Here is a 23,094-nt window from a genome sequence, read left to right on the forward strand (position 1 = left end):
CAGAGCACTTACCAAAGGACCTGATATGTATTACTCACTTGATAAACACTGAAGAACACTAAAGGACGGGTGTTGCACTAAACATTTCTCTTATCTGACTGTATTTAATAATCATGAGAGCTCAGTGACCTGGACCACTGTTCTTACAGATGGAAAAATGGAGATTAAGCTTACATAACCATTGAGCAACAGCATTCCAAACCTTGGACCATCACTGGCCTTTTTTCATTTGTGTATTTAACTGCAAAACGTACACAAGCCCTTTCACATTGTGTGTGTTCTATGTGGTATTTGCTGGTTATGTGTATGTGTAAAATGCAGGTGCATGTACACGTGTGTGCCCATGAGTGTGAAGCCAGATAGTGAGGTCAGGTCTTTCCTGAATTGCTCTCTTATTTTATTTTTATTTGGACATTTTGAAAATATTTTATTACAAAATTATTTTTTAATTCATTATGACTGTATGTACAAGTACGTGTGTTTGAGGAAGTCAGAGGACAACTTGTTGGAGTCTGATTCTCTCCTCTACCATGTAGGTCCTACAGACTGAACTTGATGATAAGCAATTTAACCCACTGCACTCTACTGGTCGCACTATTCTGCTATTCTTTTGCAAAGTAGCAAGGAAACTCAAAGCAGAGTGACAGTGACATCAGGCTACCTGAGTGAGGAAATATTCAAAGGCCTCACTACCTTTATTGTTCTGAAAGAGTGTCTCTCAGCTGACCTGAACCTCCGATTTCAGCTACATGATAAGCTCCAGGTGTCTATCTACCTGCCTCTGTGCAGCCATGCACACCCCACCAAGTGCTGAGAACACATGAGCCACTGTTCCAGACTTTTTATGGTGTTCTTTTCCTTAGGTCCTCCTCATACTTGTGCAGCAGGCAGTTCACAGAAAGAACTATCTCCTAGTCCCTTACACATTTTTATGGTGACCTTAAAATTCTCTATAAGTTGGATAAATATATAAAATGACTGATAGCATCTTTTAAATAATGACAGTTTAATAAATCCGTAGCACTCTTAAAAGTGTTCACCAGAATCAAAGCACCATGACCTGATACCCACTAATCCATTTTAAAATGAAAATTTCACTTCACTCTCTTCTACTTGAACTCATCTTTCCATGATATTTATCCCACAAATTTGCCCTACTGCTTGAAGCTCTTACTAACCAAAGTGAATATTTTTCAAGTTTAAGTGAAAAAATTTTTTCTATTGATTTATAAATGGAATTTTAAAGAATTTCCCATCATAAACAAACCATTAAGTAAAAATAATGGAAAATTTATTGTGGATTCAATTATTATTATTAGCAGCATACTACTGATTTAAGGGACAAATGTTACATAATTTAGTAATTAACTGTTGAAATTATTCACTAAAAATGTATTCCTATATGATGGGCATCTTCCTAAATTATTTTATGCTATCTTTTAAAATAATGTTGCTAAAGTAAGAGACTGTTTAGCCAATTTACAGAACAAGCTCCAGGGCAGGAAGGGCTACACAGAGAAACCCATCTCAAAACAAAGTCACAATTTCAAGAGTCACTTCTGAGCTTCGTATTCAAAGTTTTAGCATCATTCACCATTAAATATTTTTTGTTACAGATTCAACGCAATGCCCAGCAAAATCCCAGCAAAATTCTTCAAAGACCTCGAAAGAACAGTACTCAACTTCATATGGAAAAGCAAAAAACCCAGGATAGCCAAAACAATCCTGTACAATAAAAGAACTTCTGGAGGCATCACAATCCCTGACTTAAAACTCTCTACTACAGAGCTACAGTACTGAAAGCAACCTGGTATTGGCATAAAGAACAGACAGGAGGACCAATGGAACCAAATAGAAGACTGGATATCAATCCACACATCTTCGAACACCTGATTTTTGATAAAGAAGCAAAAAATATCAAATGGTAAAAAGAAAGCATATTTAACAAGTAGTGCTAGCATAACTGGATATCAACATGTAGAGGAATGAAAATAGAGCCATATCTATCGCCATGCACAAAATTCAAGTCCAAATGGATCAAAGACCTCATCATAAAGCCAGCCACACTGAACCTTATAGAAGATAAAGTGGGAAGTACACTTGAACGCATTGGCACAGGGAACCACTTCCTAAATAAGACCCAAGCAGCCCAGACACTGAGAGAAACAATAAATGGGATCTCCTGAAACTGAAAAGCTTCTGTAAAGCAAAGGACACGGTCAACAAGACAACACAGCAGCCTACAGAATGGGAAAAGATCTTCAGTAACCCCACATCAGACAGAGGTCTCATCTCCAAAATATGCAAAGAACTCAAGAAATTGGACACCAAAAGAACACATAATCCAATAAAAAAAATGGAGTACAGACCTAAACAGAGAACTCTCAACAGAGGAATCTAAAACGGCTGAAAAACACTTATGGAAATGTTTGACATCCTTAGTCATCAGAGAAATGCAAATCAAAACAACTCTGAGATTCCATCTTACACCTGAAAGAATGGCCAAGATCAAAAACACTGATGACAACTTATGCTTGAGAGGTTGTGGGGTAAAGGGAACACTTCTGCATTGCTGGTGGGGATGCAGGATGGTACAATCCCTTTGGATGTCCGTGTGGCGATTTCTCAGAAAATTAGGAAACAACCTTCCTCAAGACCCAGTAATACCACTTTTGGGTATATATCCAAAGGATGCTCAATTGTGCCACAATGACATGTGCTCAACTATGTTCATAGCAGCTTTGTTTGCCATAGCCAGAACCTGGAAACAACCTAAATGCCCCTTGACTGAAGAATGGATTAGGAAAATGTGATACAATGGAGTACTACACAGCAGAAAAAAATAACAGCTTGAATTTTGCAGGAAAATGGAGCTAGAAAACATTATTTCGAGTGAGGTAACCCAGACACAGAAAGACAATTATCACATGTACTCACTCATAGGTGGTTTTTAAACATAAAGCAAAGAAAACTAGCCTACAAACCACAATCCCAGAGAATTTAGACTAAGAGACTAAGAGACTAAGAGAAACTCACATAGATCTAATCTACGTGGGAAGTACAAAGTAGAAAAAGACAAGATCTCCTGAGTAAATTGGAAGCATGGGGACCTTGGGGAAGGTTGAAGAGGGGAGGGGAGAGGCGCGGAGGGGAGAGGCGTGGAGGGGAGAGGCTGGGAGGGAAGCAGAGAAAATATAGAGCTCAATAAATATAAATTTATATATTTATTAAGAGAGAAACCAAAAAAATATTTTTGTTGTTGCCAAGAATTGAACCCTTCACATTCATCACTGAACTTACCCCAGACCTAAAATATTTTTAATATTTTAGCAGCTAACAATTTATTTCTGAATAATGAACTTGAAAATAATTTCAGTCCTGTTAGAAGCAAAAAAATTTTTTTCTCTTTTCATTAAAAGCAAACCAAAGACTGGGACCACATAACATCTTAATATTAACACCAACATTTGAAACTGCCATTTTGAGGATTTTTTTAAAATGTACATTGGTGTTTTTGCCTGCATGTAATTTATGTGTGAGGGTGCCAAGTCCACTGGAACTGGAGTTACAGTTAGTTCTGAACTGCCGTGGGTGTTGGGAATCAAACTCAGGTCTTCTGAAAGAGCAGCCAGTGCTCTTAACTGCTGTGCCATCTCTCCAGCCCCAATCATTTTAAGGATTCTTGAGGGTTTGATTCATTTTTGGAAATATAAAATTCACATAGCATAAAATTCTTCCATTTGATAACTTGTAAGTATATACACAAAAGATCACTAGTAATTAAATTCTAGAATATTCTCTGTGTGTATCTGTCTCTCTCTCTCTGTCTCTGTCTGTCTGTCTGTCTGTCTCTCTCTCTCTCTCTCTCTCTCTCACACACACACACACACACACACACACACCACGCGCATCAAAACAAAAATCTTTACAAACAAAAAAATGGCACCCCAGTAGGCCATTTTTTTTCTTCTAATGATCTGCCTTTTCCTAACATTTCTTATAAATGAATTCATACAGTATGTGGTCTTTTGTGAATGACTTATTCACTCTGCTTTTCTTTCTTGCAGGGCGGAGGGTTAGGTAGTCTAGGCTAGCTCTGAACTTCCTTTGAAACCAATGAGGACTTTGAACTGGTCGTCCTGCCTCCACCTCTCAAGTACTAGGATGACTTGCATGCACTTCTAGACTGGTTTTAGTAGGGCTGGAGGTGGAATGCACGGTGCATGCTGGGCAAGCCCTCTGCCAACTGAACTATATTCCTAGCCCCTGCAAATGATTTCAAAGCCAACACTTACTTCTTACCTGCTCACACAGTTGCATATAAACATGTACCCACACATGCAGGGCCCCCAAAACGTATCGCTCTATCTAAAAAAAAAAAAAAATGTCATTACTCTAAGAGCTATGTTATTAAACAGCTCTTAAATATTACTGATTCTCTTTATAATATTATATATTTTATCTTAACCATATGGAAATAGTAGTCTGGAAAATGAAGTGGAGGAGCCTCAAACAGTGCAAGGCTTCCTAGAACACTGAGTTGGAATGGTGGAAACAATGGAGCTGTCAAAGAGAATCTATGAGCTGTAAGGGAATAACACTCAGAGTGGGGTTAAACAAACAAAGGATGTGGGCACGGTGGCACAGGCCTATGATGGTAATCTCAGCACTACTGATCACGGCATGCTCAAGCCAGAAGAGACTACATAGCAAAACTATCAAAAGAGAAAAAGAGAATGAGACAAACTGTCAAACAAACAAACAAAAAATCCCAAACAACACAAAATACACAATACCATTTATATAAAACACCAAAAAATAGATTTTTTTTCATTAGTGGGAAGAAAAATTTAGGATTCTCAGTTATGGTTTCTATTGCTAAGATAAAACACCATGATCAAAAAACTTAGGGAGAAAGGGGCTTATTTCACTTACTCTTTCATATGACAGTTCATTATCAAAGGAAATAAAGGCAGGAACTTATCAAACAGAGCAGGAACCTGGATGCAGGATCTGATGCAAAGGCCATGGAGGAGTCCTGCTTACTAGCTTGTTCCTCATGTATTATTATTCAGCCTGCTTTCTTATGAACCCAGGTCTACCAGCCCAGGGGTATCCCCACCCACAATGGGCTACCCCTTCACCCTCCATCTCCCCAACCCCTCAACCCTGTCAATCACTAATTAAGAAAATACCCTACAGGCTTGCCTACAGCCCAATTTTATGGAGGCATTTTCTCAACTGGAGTTCTCTCCTCTCAGATGACTCTAGTTTAAGTCAAGTTGACATAAGACTAGCCAGCACAAATACCTAAAATAGTAACTACCAATGAGAAGTAAACTGAGAAAAAGGGAAAGTAATGAGCCTAGGTGGAAAGTTCACTTTTTATATACTGACAAAATTCTGCTAACTATTAAGTATATGCTACACTTTAAGAAATTTGTTTTTATAATTTATTTTTGTTTTTTCAAAATAAGGTTTCTCTGTGCAGCCCCGGCAGTCCTGGAGTTGGTTGGTAGGTAGACCAGAGTAGCCTTGAACTCAGAGATTGGCCTGCCTCTGCCTCCTAAGTGCTAAAATTAAAAGCAAACGCCACCACGCCCAGGATTACTTTTTTTGTAATTGATATGTAAGTAATGTGTGCATCATGTGTGCGGGCAAATAGCCTTGGAGGCAAGAAAGTGGCATCAGATCCCCTGCGGCGAAAGTAAAGACAGTTTTCAACCATCTGATCTGGGTGCTGGGGACATTTTCAGTTTTCTCAAAGAGCAGCACTTAACTCTCTAGCCCCAAGGTTACATTGTTTGAAAAAGTTAGTTTTAGAGGAACCCCTTCCATTTCTCTCAGTGTATTTTTTGGTATTCTTCTAGCAAGACATCAGGATCTACAGCCTCCAAATCCCAGACAACTCAGGGATACAAGCCCTCTGACTATAAACTTCTTTAAAGTTTATTTTATAACAGAGTGAGATGTACACCAGATGGTAGTGTGGGCTCTCTAGGTGCACTCAGAAAGCAGCCAGACTTCTGTCTGCCACCAACTCTTCAAAACAAAGGACTTTCTTTGTAGAGGTAAGCAGGACACTGGAACCTTTATCTTCCAGAGCTCTCTCACCATTCAAAACATGTCTGGGATGGAAAACTGCCCAGTAGGCCAAAGATCAGCAGACACATGTAGCAAATATAGCAACTGTTTAACGTCTCAAGTTGGCGATTGCTGGTATAAGAAACCTCTTATTCACCAAATTCATAGACTACTCATCTAATTGGTTTCTCAGCTGACCATCTTGACTTTCAGATAGACTGTATGCCTGGCAAAGCACACTGATAAATTCTATCTATATACCCTTGACAGTCTCCTCAAATGAAAACACACACACACACATTTTTAAAACAGAAATTTATTTTTAAATTGTGTGTATGCGTCCCTGTCAGTACCCACGGAGGCCAGAGGCATCAGATCCCTCAGCAGCAAAGGGTTCCAGGTCTCCTGTGAACTCCTGACATGCTGTGTGTCTCCTGACATTCAGGGAATAAATCATTAAGTGCTACTAAGCAATCTCCCCAGTCTTATGCTTTTTGTTTAGGTTCTAACATTGCAATAGCTAAAGCCTCTATTAGTAACAATGGCATTAAAGATGCACTCAGTAGGGGCTAATATTTATATCTATTTTTGTTCTTAAATTGGTCTTCCTTATTAATATAGTGTAAATGATATCACAGATTTCTGAGTGTAAATTACCTTTCAATCCTTGAGCTACTTTTATTCTACAAATTTAACACACCTGTTTTTGATTGCTTGATCACGAGTTCTCTCATCTGTCTTCATATGATTTTGCTAGTCTAATTATGACTAGCTTCTCCTTTACTTTTTAATTTTTCCTTAAACTTATGTAATATAAAAGTCATTCATTATTTTTGAAGTCTTATTTAAAAAACAAACCTGCCCTTGAAAAGTATGTGCCTGACGACCCTTTCTCCCTCTTCCCAGCTACTGGTTATCTAGAGCTTTTCCATGCCGTCTCACAACCTAGTCTTGGCCCAAGGTCCAAGATCATCCTGGAATCCTAAAGAAGGGGGAAAACAGTATACAAGAGCATCACATGTCAGTACCACTGAAGAGTTCCTGATGTATAATTTCATAAAATATTGATTTGGGCACTGATGATATAAGCAGGAAATCTAAATTTAATCCCCTAAAAGTATTGTTATTTTTAGAAAAAAATCTGCAAGACTCCTAAGAAATGAAAGCAAACTTAAAGATTAATTAAATGTACATTTAAAAGAATTAAATTATAGTTACTGATATGAAATATTATATTTCAGACATATTTTTTCTTTTAAAACATGAGCCTTGCTATTTATGTAGCAGAATCCATGAATAAAGAATGCACAGCTGTCCAGTAGATGTTGGGAGTCTGTTCAAGCTACAGGGTCTGGATGTTCACCACCTAGTTTTTAACTCACTTAGTTTAGGTTCTACCTTCCCACATTTCATTCTACTTTAATCCATCATTACAAAAAAATAAAATAAAAAGTCAGATTTGAAACACTTTAACATGTTTTAAAACTTAAAAGCTACAAAACTGACAAATAACAAGAATGTAGAAAGGCCAGGTCAGTAGGGTTTGTTAAAGGATGAAAGGCAGGAGGATGGTGAGATCATGGCCAGCCTGGGCTACACATTTTGCTGGGGGGTGGTGGCTCACGCCTTTAATCCCATCACTGAAAGGCAGAGGCCGACCTGGTACAAACCGAATTCCAGGACAGCCAGGCAGTTAACACAGAGAAACCTTCTCTTGAAGGGAAAAAAAATGTAGGGGAGGACGTAACTGCATATATAACTCGCAGTCACATCTTCAAAACTTTATATTTAGATACTATCCCTTAAGTTTTTTACATTTTAGTTTCAAGCACCAAGAGAAGCTTACTCAAAATCTTAAATTAGGGTAGCAACATTAGGCAATAATTAAACTTAAAGTTTCAATACTGGTATTTATAGATTTTTTTTAGTAATATTACTTAAGAAATTTTAACTTTTTTTCTTCAATTTTTTCAGTTCTGTAGACCAGGCTAGCCTCAAACTCACGATCCTCCTTTTCCTCCTTCAGCAAGTGAAGATAGCCTGCCTCCCAAGTGCTGAGATTAAAGACATGGACCACCACTGCTTGGCTTAACCACTTGTTTTTTAAATTAAACTTTTTCATGGAAACCTACTATTGTAGGGGCTTCCTCAAATACATATATACAGCTATATAAATTGTATTTAAATGGAGTTTCTTATCATATAATGGGGGAGTTAATGCCCCAAATAGACATCATATGATACCAAATAAAACTCCCAGGATCAAGAGGAATGGGTTGCATCTTTTTGAGCTGTTGGCTAACAGGGTGCCATGAATCTCCTCACACACACTGTATAGGCTCTTGCCAATGTTATTAGTTACTCTCCACAATTTGGCAGGAAGACCCTATTGCTGACAGCACCACACACTCATGTCATCAAACATGGAGAAACAGTGCTCAAGTGGAAGTTTCACTCTTGCTGACTAGTGTTCACAGTGCTCACCACATGCTACTACAAGAGAAAAGTACTCATCAGTCTCAACAGATGCAAATCCCACAATATCAATCTGCCTCCAAACACACAGACAGGTGCAATAGCAACACAAATGTTACATGATTAGCCAACTACTTTGGGCGGGGCGGGGTGGGGGGGGGGTGGGGGGGGGGGGTCAGAAACAAAGTTTCTCTGTGTAACCACCATGGCTGTCCTGAAACTAACTTTGTAGACCAGGCTGACCCTCAAGCTCACAGAGATTTGACTGCCTCTGCCTCCCAAATGCTGGGATTAAAGGTGTGTGTTGCCACCGCCCAGCCCGAACTACCTTTTGATTGGATTTAAGCCTAATCCATGAGACAAAACCCATACCTGACACTGTTAATAAAACCAAGAGCCTCAGACTAGATAGGTCATAAGCCCTAAGGCAAAACCTACTACAATCATTTTGCTAAATGATCATACCAATAAAAAGGACTCCTAATGACATTTTGCTATATCCATAGATCAGTGTACTGCTGAACCCTCACCAGAGAAGCTTCTTCTTGCACTAACAACCAAACTCACAACCAAACAATATGAAGAGAGTGAAAGACTAAATGGCTCTTTACTACACCCCTCCTCTCAAGGCTCAGGAATCTATGCAGAAGAGGACGCAGAATGATTTACGAGTCAGAGGAAGTGGACAACTCCAAGGAAGCTAGTTCCACGACAGGCTCCAAAGCCACAGAGAAACTGTCTTGATAAACAAAACAAAACAAAACAACAACAACAACAACAACAACAAAAAGGTTTTTAACTCAGCCAGGTGGTTGTGGTATACGCTTAATCCCAGCACTCAGGAGGCAGAGGCAAACAGATCTCTGTGAATTTCAGGCCAGCCAAAGCTACACAGTGAGATCCTGCCAATAAATAAATAAGCAAGGGTAATAATACGTGCTTGTAATGCTAGCACTCAGGAGGCTGAGGACTGACTGAGACTATCTTGGGCTAAATTTTCATTTTGAGGGCAGCTTGAAGTACATAGCAAGACCCTATCTCCAAAAGAAAGGAAAGAAAAGAAAAGAAAAGAAAAGAAAAGAAAAGAAAAGAAATTATTAGCTTCTTTGTGTAAAAATTAAACTTAGAAGTCAGCAAGACAGTTCATGAGTAAAGGCACTTACTGTGAAGGCCTGGCAACTGGAGTTCTGTCCCTGGGACCCACATGGTACAAGAAATGTGGTAACTTGGGGCTGGAGAGATGGCTCAGAGGTTAAGAGCATTGCCTGCTCTTCCAAAGGTCCTGAGTTCAATTCCCAGCAACCACATGGTGGCTCACAACCATCTGTAATGGGGTCTGGTGCCCTCTTCTGGTCTGCAGGCATACACACAGACAGAATATTGTATACATAATAAATAAATATTAAAAAAAAAGAAATGTTGATGGAGGCGGGTCTTCTATCAACCTGTTGATTTCATTGGTTAATTAATAAAGAAAACTGCTTGGCCTAATAGGTTAGAACACAGGTGGGTGGAGTAGACAGAACAGGAAGAAGGAAGTGAGGTAGATGGCTCAGTCAGATGCCAAGCCTCTCCTAAGTTAGGCAGGCTGCCATGCCTCTCCTCAGGGAGAGAGTCGCGATGAAGCCAGCCACCAGGTCAGATGTGCTGAATCTTTCCCGGTAAGACACCATTCGTGGTGTTACACAGATTATTAGATATGGGTTAGTCAAGATGTGAGTAAGAGGCTGAAAATAATGGGCCAGGCAGTGTTTAAAAGAATACAATTTGTGTGTTGTTATTTCGGGGTATAAGCTAGCCGGTGGCCGGGAGCTGGGCAGGATGAAAAGCAGGCCTGCCCGCAGCTCCTCACTACAAAATGTGGTAACTTTAATGCCAGTACTCAGGGGGCAGAGGCATGCAAATCTCTGAGTTCAAGACCAGCCTGGTCCACATACCAAATTCCAGGCTTAAAAAGGGGTAGGTGATGGTGGCTGGAGATGCTTCAGTGGTTAAGAGCATTAACTGTTCTTCAGGGGATTAGAAGTCAATTCCCAGCACCCATATGGCAAGCAGGTCACAAAGGTCAGTAACTCCAGTCCCAAGGCATGATGCCCTCTTCTGACCTCTGTGAGTAGTACACACACATAACACAGACATACATTCAGACAAACACACACAAAAGAAAATCTAAAAGAAATTTAACCTAAATCAATGACTCTGTCATTCCTTCTCAATGTTACGACCAAAGAACCTGGCTGGACAAACCATTTACTCTTTTATGCAAACTGATAAAGATGCTATAAAAATAATTTTAAGAAGAACAAAGACTCAGAGTCAAGTCATTATGCCACTCCATTTTTAAAACTAGCATTACATGAGGGCTGGAAAGACAATTCAGCAATTAAGAGCACTGCTGCTCTTTCAGAGAACTTAGGCCCAATTCCCAGCACCCACATGGCAGCTCATAACTATCTGTATCCCTAATTCCAGGGGAGCTGGCACATTCACACATAAAAACATGTGGGCAGAACACTAATGCACATAAAAAGTTTAAATTAAAAATTTAAGAATAGCATTACAGCTGCAGGAATCTACAAAGGGGTAGGAGAAATATGTAGAGAAGTACATCTAATAATATATTTAACCTTACTCATTAAGTCTTTAGTTTTGGAGAATAACAGATTTTAGAAAATTCAGTTTAAAGCAACTTTACACAAGCTTAAAGTATTTTTACATATTTTTTCTTTTTTTTAGCTGAAAACTATGAACAGATTTTACATATTTTTAAATAATACTATTTTTAGGTATTTTTTAGAGAAACTTCACTTTGTTTATCTTTATCCAGATGCTGGGGTAGGGGTAAATCTAGCCATTACTGAACAGGAAAAAATTTTCCTTTACTTTCTTTAGGTTCAACAACTAGAACCTAAGAATTAAACTCATTTTCTCTCTCTCTCTCTCTCTCTCTCTCTCTCTCTCTCTCTCTCTCTCTCTCTCTCTCTCTCATACACACACACACACACACACACACATGCACGCACATCATCATAAGAATTTGAAACAATTCTTACAAAGAATTGTTGGTAATTCTTGGTAAGAATCTTACCAAGAAAGCCCAAGTGACAGAGCATAAAAACAAGTAACTTTTAGGAACCATAAGTGATGATTCGGAGACAGAGTTAACAATTTTGTAGCAGCGTCTATTATGTGTGGTGACAAATTCTCTCTGCTAAGACTCAATCTTCCCTGGTTTCAAAATCCAGAAAGAACTCTGTGAAAACTTGAGTTCCCATAGGAGCTTTAAGAGCTTATGACAAGTGAGTTCTTTTGGAAAGCTCTGCTTTAGGCAAGTAAGGAATTTGGGACAAAATTCTATCTGCAAATGCCTTTAGGTCAAAATAATTTTATGACACAGAAACATACTTTGGACCCTGTTGCCATTAACAGACACAAATGTGTGAACTTTCATTACAAGGTATCTCATTTGCACTCTCAGCAATACAAAATACTGTAGGACAAAATTCATCCACCAAAAAGCTTATGAAAAATTCAGAGCATAAGCTAATTATCAGAGCAGTGAAGGAACTTTGTAGCAGGAGTAACTTCTTCAGCAGATTAGCGAAGTGAAAATAGATCAATAACTGCCATGGGGAAGAACACACACAAACACTGTTAATGGGGATTGAAGCTGTGAAGATCTGCCACAGCAAACAGTTACTCTCTATGAAGTTTGTGCACCTTCTCTTTGAGTAGACACATTCTTTAAGAATCTAATCTACAAAATAGTTTCACAGAGTGAGATAGCACTATTTATAACACAAGAGAATAAAACTGGAAAAACAATCTTAGCATTAATCAATAGGGGACTGGTAATGGTGAACACATGCATGCAATCATATCACCCAGGACACTGAGACTGGACGACGCCAGTTCAAGGTCAGTAAAGGCCAACACTGTTATATAGCAAGGCCCTATCTAAAAAGCAAATAAAATGCAACTGTATCCATAAAATGGAATACCAATTATTTTAAAAGAATGAAAATCAAAACGGACTGACATAAAATTCTGCCCATATACAGTCAATGAAAACAAAGTTGTTGCTTTTTTTTTAATGGCCTATTTTTGGATAGGGGAAGAAAAGAATGGAACAAAGACAATGGAAATGAAAGTACACTAATTCCTATGCATTCATCAATGGTGATAGGAGGTGAAGATCATAGAATAGTCTCATTATATCATCCTACCTAATTTTAGGCACAGATGTGTATCTTCTGCTAATAGGAAAAAAAGGAGGGATAAAAGAAGAAAGTCAGGTGCAATAAGCATACACCCGTAATCCCGGAATTCAGAAAGCTGGGACAACTGTGAGTTCAGTGTTCAAGGCTACTGTGAGCAACAAAGGGAGACTGCCAAAAATAAAACAAGAAACCCCACAAAATAATAATCTCTTTAACCCAATGTATTCAAAGTAGTATTTCAATATGCAATCAACATTTTGAAAGCACAAGGTATTTCACATTTTTTGCACTATTACAATGGCTGGTGTGTAACTTAATTTACAATTTACAAACCATGACATAATTCAGACTAGCCACATTTCAAAGATCTAACAGCCACATGCAATAGGAGTACTGCAGTGATCAATACAGATCCGAAAACTTAGAATGCAAATCCAGAAAGGTATATTGTAGGCAACTTAGGCTACCAAGGTAGTAAGTAGGAAGTGAACACCACAGGAAATGCAGACTGGGCCAGAGAAAGGTAGTCTCAGATGATTTAGATTTTATATTGTAGGCTAATAAGAAACACACACACACACACACACACACACCCAAAAAAATTTTTTTAGCAAACACAAATGGTGAATAGAAGTACTCTTTCTTTTCTCTTTTTCTGTGTAGCCCTGGCTGCTGGGAGCTTGCTCTGTAGACCACTCTGGCCTCAAACTCACAGAGCTCTGCCTGCTTGGGCCTCCCCAGTTCTGGGACTAAAGGTGTGCACTAAAGGTGACGACTCAGCCACTGAGGATGCAGCCACTTGGCCGCCACCATCACTACCTGGCACCATTCCATTCCCCTGTCTTGCAAACACTGCCAAGGCTAAAAGGGTCTTTTCTGGCAGAAGTCAGGAATCCAGCCATCAGGACCCAAAGCACGATATGACCTGTAATATCAGCAGCTAACTGCTCTGCGCTGAAGTCATGGATTTCTTTTCTTCTTTTAATTTTTTTTTACTACCTTTATTTATTTGAGAGGGCAATACACACCTGTGGAGGTAAATGGACAACTTGTAGGAGGTTCTCTTCCTCCAGGCCATGGATACTTGGCACAGAATGCAGGTTCCCCTCAAGATGAGCCCTCTTCTTTTCTTTCTCTGCAGTAGAAAAAAAGACCTAAAAGGTCACATGTTCTCTTTCACTTTCGAGACCAGGAAGCAACAGATCCCAGTAGTTGTGTGTGATATCCAAGACTGCACAGCTGCTCTGCAGCAGAAACAGCACTAGACATTCACCATCAAACTGGAAGCCCACAGTCATCACTCTTTCTGCTTTTTGGACCATTTTTCATAGTTACTAAATTATCCATACTGGATATACTGCTCTCATAATTTAAAAAAAAAGCCAACAAAAACGTTTGCTTTTAAAACAAACATCTTCTCTCTCCTCTACATGCCTTGTTCTAAACAGCAAGGTTCCCTGTCACACTCTGTTGTAAGATCTCTAAACTTCCCGAGTATATCTTAACCTAACTACAGCTAAACAACTGCTTAATGTCAGTCTTCTCTCTCTACTTAGGCCTTAAGTTGTTACTACTTAGAATCTTTGATGAATATACCAGGAGACATTGGGAAGAAGCCCATAGAATAGCCATAAAATTGCTCCAAAACTATTTTTTCTTCAGATTCTAAAAAAATGATCTTTAGAAGGCTAAGAATAAGAACCAAAGTGGATGTAGCCTTATCTATTTAGCGTCATCTTTTATTTGGTAAAAACTACCACTTGCCCACCCCACATGGTTCTAGAAAGGCCACTATGATGGTGTTTAAAATCTCAGTGCTCAAGCGGGTATGTAAGGGAAACTCAGACACCAAGGACACTCCATCCTGCACATACATGCATAAGCATCTCTGCAAGAGACAGATTTATACAACTAGAAAAGGTTTCCTTCCGCCGCTCTGAATCCACAGCAGTCAAGTCTAGGTTGGCCTGGATTAGTTACCAGAGGCCCTCCTCTGCCAGATAGATGCCTTGGCCAAAAAGTGAACCCCAAAATGTGAGGAGCAGAGATATCACTCTAATACCGCCACTAGATCCAGTCACTTTTTTCTAGCTGTTCATTTCTCTTAATATGGTAAGGTCTTTCTTCTCTTAAAGGTAATATATATTGGGCTTGTCAAACTGTAAGTAAGTTACTTTTGAGAACCACCCAATCCATCCTTCTGTTAAAACATATAATCTAAGCCAGGCGGTGGTGGCTCACGCCTTTAATCCCAGAACATGGGAGGCAGGGCAGGTGAAACTCTGTAAATTCGGGGACAACCTGGTCTACAGTGCAAGTTCCAGGACAGACTCCAAAGCTACACAGAGAAACCCTGTCTCAAAAAACAAAAGCGCGCGCGCGCGCGCGCGCGCGCACACACACACACACACACACACACAATCTACATGATAATCACTCCAGATTGTCTTTCTCCAGCCTGAACCCCTGTAAAATTCCAGGACCATATATACAGTTGTCAAAAACATCTTTAAAAAGAATTTGATGCTAGAGATTGAACCCAGGACTTCATACCTACACAAATAAGCATTCTACCACTCAGATGCAGCCTGGGTCCTAGAAACCTCTATTTGATTGTTTAAGCAATGTTTTAAACTCCTTAGATAAAAATAAAAAATACACTACTTGGGGCCAGAGAGGTGGCCCAGTGGGTAAATACACTTGCCACCAAGTCTGTCCAATGGAGTTCAATGCCCAGAACCCACATGGTAGAGAGAACTGGGGTGACGGCACATGTGTGCCCACAGAGGCACACAATCAATCAATGCAAAAACTGCACTATTTTTCACCACAGACCCGCCCTTCCTCCACATTTTTTTCATCTCAGTCATCAATTCAAATCACTCTGCTTCCCCAGCTAGAACTTGGGAGTCAGTCTTAAGCAAATCCTGCCTTTCTCATCTGTACCTAGTTAACCAAGTCTTGCCATAACTTCCTTCCACTGTCCTCCTCTCCTCTACGGCCCAGCTCATCAAAACAAACTTGCAAGTTCCAGGGTCTTCAGGTCTTTCTTCAAACTGATTCTTCAGTGAGTAATTATTCTCCCAAAGGGCAAAGCTGATGTCTTCTCCCTACTCCTGGCAAACCTCAGCCCCCTGGAATCATATTACAGCCAGATGAGCCAAGCACCACCGCTTAGACTAGCACTGTGAGTCTACATGGTACGAAAACAAGGTTCATAAACAGTATAAAAGAGCAATGAAATTCATAACAAGAGAAAAAGTAAAACACTAAAAAGAATTTCAATGTGTATTCAATTTCTATTCATTAGTTCTATATTTAACTGCCCAGATGAACCTGATTTAGGGATTCACTAAGTCAAACTGAGATGAATTCCACTGCCTATCAATTTCCTTAAACCACTTAACTAATGCTCTTTAAAAAAAAAAAAAAAAAAAAAAAAAAAACAAACAAACAAACTCTAAGATCTCTTGGCACATTGCTGGGCAGGGTGAGGGGAGGGGATAACTGACCTCAAATTCTTAATTCTTCTACCTGAGCCTCCAGAGTGCTGTGATTTCAAAGACAGACTCAACTTGATTTATTTGTTTATTTATCTTAACATTTCCAAGGCAGAGTTTCAATGTGTAGCCCCAGCTGTCCTGGAACTCACAGCAATCTTTCTGCCTCTGCCTTCCAAGTGCTGGAATTAAAGGAGTGCACCACCACGGCCTGGTTCCCAACTTTATTTTTTTAAGAACCCTGGAACTCTGGTGGCATGTGTCTTTAATTCCAGCACTCAAGAGGCAGAGGCAGGCAGATCTCTGTGAGTTCACGGCCAGCCTGAGGTATAAAAAGAACCCTGTCTTGGAAAAAATAAAAATAAAATACTGGGTGAAAAGATTGGCACACATTAAAATAATAATTTAATTTAAAAAATTCAAAGACATTTTTATGTTTACTTGTTTTAGGTTTTTTTTTTTTTTTTTCAAGAAAGGGTTTCTCTGTGTATCTTTGGCTGTCTGGAACTCGCTCTGTAGACCAGGCTGGCCTCAAATTCAGAGATCTGCCTGCCTCTCAAGACCTGAGATTAAAGGTGTGCGCCACCGTGTCTGGCTTGTTTTTGGTTTAACAGGCTGGTCCTGAACTTCAGATCCCCCTCTGCCTCTATCTCAAAAATGCTGGACTTAAGAATGCACCACCACACCTGTCTTATAATTTACTTTGAAAAACTAAATATAAACTGGGTATGATGACAGGCAGCTGAATTCCCAGCTACTTGGAAGAAGATTTATCCCAGGAATTTGGGTCCAGCCTGAACAATACAAGACTCTGTCCCTTAACAATAACAGAATAAAATACAGTGGACAGTCCCTCTTTTCCACGGGATTCCACCAATCTTGGACTAAACAGGAGACAAATATAGTAGAAATTAAAGTGGGATGAGGAACTACATGAAAACCAAATAAACTCCAAATAAACATTTTATTCCATTGTGACATGGAATCCATGCCTAGCACTGTTAACAGGGCCAAGAAACTGAGGACCCTAGTGGAGAACTTACTATCAATATTTTGTTAAATAAACCTAGTATTAAAATGTCTGCTAATGACTTATTGCTCTACCCACAAATCCATCCCTCTCTCAGTCCTCATCAAAGAAGCTTCTTACAATAGATGGCAATTCACAGAGCCCCACAACTGGTGAATGTGCAGAGGAGAGTAAGAGACTGGAGCTGAAGGGATATTTTGTTTATGTTTTAACAAAGCTTGCCTGAAGATCAGAGTGCAGAGCTAAACCATTGGAGGCCAGAGAGTAGTGGTGGCACACACCTTTAATCCCTGGCCTAGGAAGACTGAGGCAATGGGATCTTTATTCAAGGCCACCCTGGGCTACACAAAATTGAATCTGTTTAAAAGAGAAAGCTCATGGGGCTGGAGAGATGGCTCAATGGTTAAGAGCACTGACTGCTCTTCCCGAGGACCCAGGTTCAATTCCTAGCACCCACATGGCAGCAGCTCACAACTGTCTGAAAATCCAGTTCCAGGGGATCTGACACCTTCACAGCAATGCACATAAAATAAAGTTAAATAAATCATAAAGAAATTTTAACAAAAAAGAGAGAGAGAGAAAGCCCATACAAAGGTGATTCCAGCACTTGGAATCACATACCTTTAATTCCAGCACTAAAGAAGTGGAGACAGGTGTGATATGGCGGGTGGAAATAGGAGCTCAGTGCAGTCTGAAGTTTGGAGGAGATAGACAAGAGTTTGGAGATGCAGTCTGAGGGACAGGACTGCCCCTTTTGTCTGAGCACTGGTAGAGGTAAAAGAACTCTCTAGTGGCTGGTCGCTCTGCTTCTCTGATCTTCAGCATTAACCCATATATCTGACTCTGGGTTTTTATTATTAAGACCAACTAGAATTTGTGCTACCTGGAGTGCTCAACATTAAATGGAACCAACATATCACACCCCTCCAAGAAAGGTTCAGGATCTTGTAAAGGGGATGACCAGGAAGACTGAGGTGGTGAACAACTTCAAGGAAATGGTGTTTTTTTCTGAACACAACAGGGCACTTGCACAAAGAAACTCACAGAGGCTATGACAGCATGCATAAGACCTGTACAAACTCAAACCAGACAAAATTCCAACACGGGGCTGAGAGGTGGGCATGAAATCCCACCAATAGCTGAGGAGTTATTGCATTTGATAGCTGTTAAGAGAGGGAGTCAGTTTTATTCAATGGCGTGGTCCCTGGTAGGCTGACCATACTTCAAGACAGGCCTGACTCAAGAGAAGCTGAGCAACACAAATCGAATGATGAGTTTATTTTTAAAAAAATTTAGGCAGTAGTGGCACATATCTTTAATCCTAACATTTGGTAGGCAGAGTCAGGTAGATCTGAGTTCAAGGCTAGCCTGGTCTACAGATCGAGTTCTAGAACTGTTAGGGCTACACACAGAGAAACTCTGTCTCAAACAACAACAACAACAAAGAAATTATTTTGAAGAAGAAAAGGCAAAGTTGGGTGGATAGGGAGATGAAGGTGGAGGGTAAATCTTGGAGTCTGGAGGATGAATACATTCAAAACAAACTGTTTATAGAAAACTCAAGAAATAAATTCCTGAAAAAAAAAATACAAAACTCGGACTAAAATGATGGCTCAGAAAGTAAGAGCTCTTGCTGTTCTTTCAGAGGGCCAAAGTTTTGCTTCCCAGGATCAACTCTGAGTTGTTCACAATTGCCTGAAACTCCAGCAGCTCCAAGGAACCCAACACCCTCTTCTGACCTTCCTGTACACCCACATTCACAAGCACATACAAGCCCACCTAGAGACATGCATGCATATTACTAATTAAAAATAAAAACAAATCTTAAAAAATATGAAACTCTAAAATTCACACAAGAAATAGAAATTTTACACAAACCAATAATTATTAATTAAATTGAAGTCTTCTCCAGAAAAAATATCTAGGTCTAAATAAATGATTTTATATATATGTTAGTCGTTCAAGGGCAATAATCCCAATCCAAACTGCTCTTTCCTGAAAAGAGAGCAAGAAGGAAAGCTATCCAGTTATTCTAAACATTATAATCCCAACAGCAGCACAAACTAAGACTTGTATCAGAGTTGGCAGGAATACAAAGAAGAGTCACGGTATCAGGAAAGAAGGAGCTACAGATGTTGGCTACAGACTAGACTCAGGAAGGGCATGATCCATTAACAGGGATAGGTAGCACCATAATCCAACCGCTAAGGAAGAGCTCATCTGAACTAGATTACCAGGTATAGCTTCTTACATAAAGCAACCAGAAGGCGTCGTTCAGAAGGCAAATCAGAATTTGAGAAATAATCAGACAAAAATCTGAACAATAATTCATGGGAGGACAAGTCAGAAGGCTCATCAGGTAAAGGTGCCTGCCACCATCCAAGTTGGAGGTCTTGAACTCCCTGGACACGTGGTGAAATCAAAGACTCACTCCTGCAAGGTGCCCTCTGGCCTCCACTGGTGTGCCAAGGCAGCATACACAGAAATAAATGTAATAATTCCTAGGAACCATTTTTTCTTTTTTTTTTTTTCTTTTTTTGGTTTTTCGATACAGGGTTTCTCTGCAGCTTATTTAGAGCCTGGCCTGGAACTAGCTCTTGTAGACCAGGCTGGCCTCGAACTCACAGAGATCCACCTGCCTCTGCCTCCCGAGTGCTGGGATTAAAGGCATGCGCCACCACCACCCGGCTTTTTCTTTTCTTTTCTTTTTTTTTTTTCCCTTAGGAACCATTTTTTAAAAGTGATGTGAAAAGTGAGACCTGGAAACCATTTAGAATAATTAGGAAAAAGGAGAAGAACAGAGGTAGAAAGAGGGCAAAAAGAGAATAAAGCCACCACGTCAGAGGCCCCCTTTTCACCTAATTCTTTCTCCCTTCATAATTGTGTCAGGATGCAAAATAACATTTTTAGAGAGGTCTTCCTAGATTCTCTCAGCAACTCCAGCACCAGGTCGGTCAGGTCTTCACTTTAAGCTTTTATAATACCCTACACTTGAATTATCATCACAATTACACTTAATTACATAGAACTCATCCTTCCACACGTCTCCCCCCCCTAAACTTTAAGCTCCACGAGTATAGGGAGCCCGTGTGGTTGCCCCCCAGCCTTAGTACATATTCCTCCGAGGAAACACACAGAGGAGGGAACTACAAGGACACGTTTGTGGCTGGGGATGTAGCTCGGTCTGAGTTCCTCCCTAACAGACACTTCGGGTCTCAGAACAGTTTCCGTCTCATTTGGCTATACAGTTCCTTCTTGAGTATGAAATCCTGTCAATAAGGAGTTAAGTCGATGGGTGGTCACCAGTGTCCAGGGAGGAAAAGTAAGTCTACTCCTGGCAGTCTCTCCAGAAAGGATTATGGGTAACTGTACTTTAATTTTACTTCAACTTTGCTCTATTTTGCAATTTCTCTTTAACGACCATGTATTACTTTTATTAGAAAAAAAACTTCAAAACGTTAACAATTTGAAAAGAAAACACAACACGGCCTGAGAGAATAACAAAACTATAGAAAAGTTTTTGTAAACTGAAGGATCCTAAGTACACGTGTACTTTTAAAAACCCCAAAATACCAGCCTGGTCTACACGGCCAGTTCGAGGACAACCTGAGCGACGTAGTGAAACTCTGATTATAAAACCAACAATAACAACAACAAAACAAGACAACAGAGCTTACGCTCCAATAGGTGGAAAAGGAGATGAATCTAGGTGTTCATTAGTGAAGTGGTTTGGGATCCTCTAGAAGGCATCCAAAGCAAAGAGCACCCACCGGATGCTGCCCTCTTAACGGGTGGCAAGACATGATGGCAGTTAAAAAGGCCCGAAAGGGCACCACTGAGAATGTGAGAAGGGACACATAAAGCAAGAGGCAAGCGTATCACTTCAATGAAAAACGCATTCCAAGTTTAATCTTCCTTCCAATAAGAATTCCTACAGAAGTGTTAATATTTTAGTTTTGACCGTAAAAAGCTAATTTTGGTTGGACATCTCTTTTGTTCAACTGAGAACAATAATAAGTATTAAATTACCTTTTACTTTATCCCCAACTTTAATTCCCCCTCACGAGCAAAAGCACAGTCGTTTACGACTCAGGCAACACAGAATTTCATGCAGAACTGGAAGACGCTCCTAAATCTGCACAATTTGCTTTTGTAAGTCATACTCTTGAATACGACGTCCCTGAGTGCGATTCCAGCTCACTTTTCTAAGTTATTTAACCTCTGCGTCTCGGTTTCCTCCTCTAAAGCAACACAGAATACAATAACCAGGGTTATCTCAAGAAGTAAATGACGTGACACGAGCTCGTATCGTGTCCTCAGAACAGTTTGTAAACCGTTTAAAAGAGAAAACCGGCAGCCCCTTAACCAAATGAAAAGGTCGGCGACACCACGACGGACTCTTACAAGTAACAAACCGACAGGCACTAACACATAAGAGTATTATTCTTCTCCCCTGACGCGTTTCTTTCTCTTTTTCTTCCTTCTTTTTTCTTTTTTTTTTTTTTCCAAATCTTTCCGCTAGGAGTCTGGAAGGGGTGGGGGGATGTCCACGCAATCCGTCACAAAGTTTTCCGAAATCCAAGTGCAGAATCACAACAGACATGGCAGCGGAGGCCGCGCAGAACAACAGGTGAACCAACTCGCAAGGACAGAGGGAGAAACCCGGCGCCCTCCCGCAGCCAAGTTGGAGGGCGGGCCGAGCACTTGAGTCCGGCCTCCATCCCCGCACCGAACACGCTTCCTTCTCTCTCTTTTTTTTCTCCAGCCAAGAATCGAGACCCAGACCCAGACTCAGGCGCGCAGCTCCGGAGCGGGAGCAGAGCTCTGTTCCCATTTAAGGACTCCAGAAGCGTCTTCCGAGGGGTGGGAATGCGAACAAAAGGCGAGCGCGGGCGGGCCGGGCCGCGGGGCCAGGGTCTCCCGCAGGCCCCGCCGAGGCGCGTCGCGGCCTCCCCTGAGCGGCCACTGTCGCCCCAAACTTCGCCGGTCTCCCGCGGCGCACCCGCACTCCGCGACCCGCCAACTCACCGGGATCCCGAGAAACTCATCCTCCAGCGCTCGGCGCAGGCGGGCAAGGACAGGCGCGGGGCGCCGGGGCCCGGCTCGGCCTCCGCCCTCGGCGCGCAGCGGCCCGGGCCCTGTCGCCCCTCGCGCGGCCGTGCGGTCCTCGTCTCGCGCGGGAGCTCGAACCGCCCTCCCTCCCTCCGCCCTCCTCCTCCTCCTCCTCCTCCTCCTCCTCCGCGCGGCCGGCAAACAGATTCCAATCTCTGCCGCCTCAGCCGCGGAGGACGCGAGCTCGCGGAGGGGGGGGGGAGGGGCGGCGCGTGGGGGGAGGGGCGGCCCGGGCGAGCGGCGCCGGCGCGCGCGCGCACTGGGAAGGACCCGCCAGTTCTGCGCGCACCCGTCCCGGGGCGCCGGCCCCGCCCCGGACACGAACGGGGCCGAGAGCTCGGCGGAAGTGCCCGAAGGGCCCGTGGAGCACGGCGCCCCTCTGCCGGGAAGGAGGGCTGGCGGCCGGCACGGGGGCGCCAGGTTGCCGCGGGAAGGGGGGCCAGCCTTCCGCGCACGCCTCCACCACCCGCGTGACGGAGGGGCCGCCGGCACAGGACTGCATGGAGTAGACCATGCGGGCACATCCCTTCTCGAGCCGAAGCTCGGGCCGCACGTGAGGAGCGGCGGGGTTGCTCCGAAGGCACCGAGTTCCCGTGGTGCGGGATCGGTTGCCCGTTCGGATTGTGATCGAAAAGAAAACTGTAGCCGCACCGCCTTTCTTACCCACCCACCC

The 23,094-nt window shown here is 41.6% G+C and overlaps 1 protein-coding gene across 4 annotated transcripts in view; it reads right to left on the reverse strand.

The window, feature by feature from the left end:
• Nucleotides 1–22,479, reverse strand: part of Bmpr1a (bone morphogenetic protein receptor type 1A) — a 105,683-nt gene extending 83,204 nt beyond the window's left edge. The window contains exon 1 of one of the 4 annotated variants that reach the window (XM_038349285.2): nt 22,338–22,479. The gene's annotated coding sequence lies outside the window, so the exon portion shown is untranslated. Of the gene's footprint in view, nt 1–13,807; nt 13,830–21,738; nt 21,917–22,337 lie in introns of those variants that run through there. The other 3 variants (XM_038349286.2, XM_038349288.2, XM_038349287.2) reach the window with 3 other exon arrangements.
• Nucleotides 22,480–23,094: the final 615 nt, after the last annotated feature.

This window comes from Arvicola amphibius, chromosome 12, assembly GCF_903992535.2.
Source record: "Arvicola amphibius chromosome 12, mArvAmp1.2, whole genome shotgun sequence".
NCBI classification, from domain to species: Eukaryota; Metazoa; Chordata; class Mammalia; order Rodentia; family Cricetidae; genus Arvicola; species Arvicola amphibius.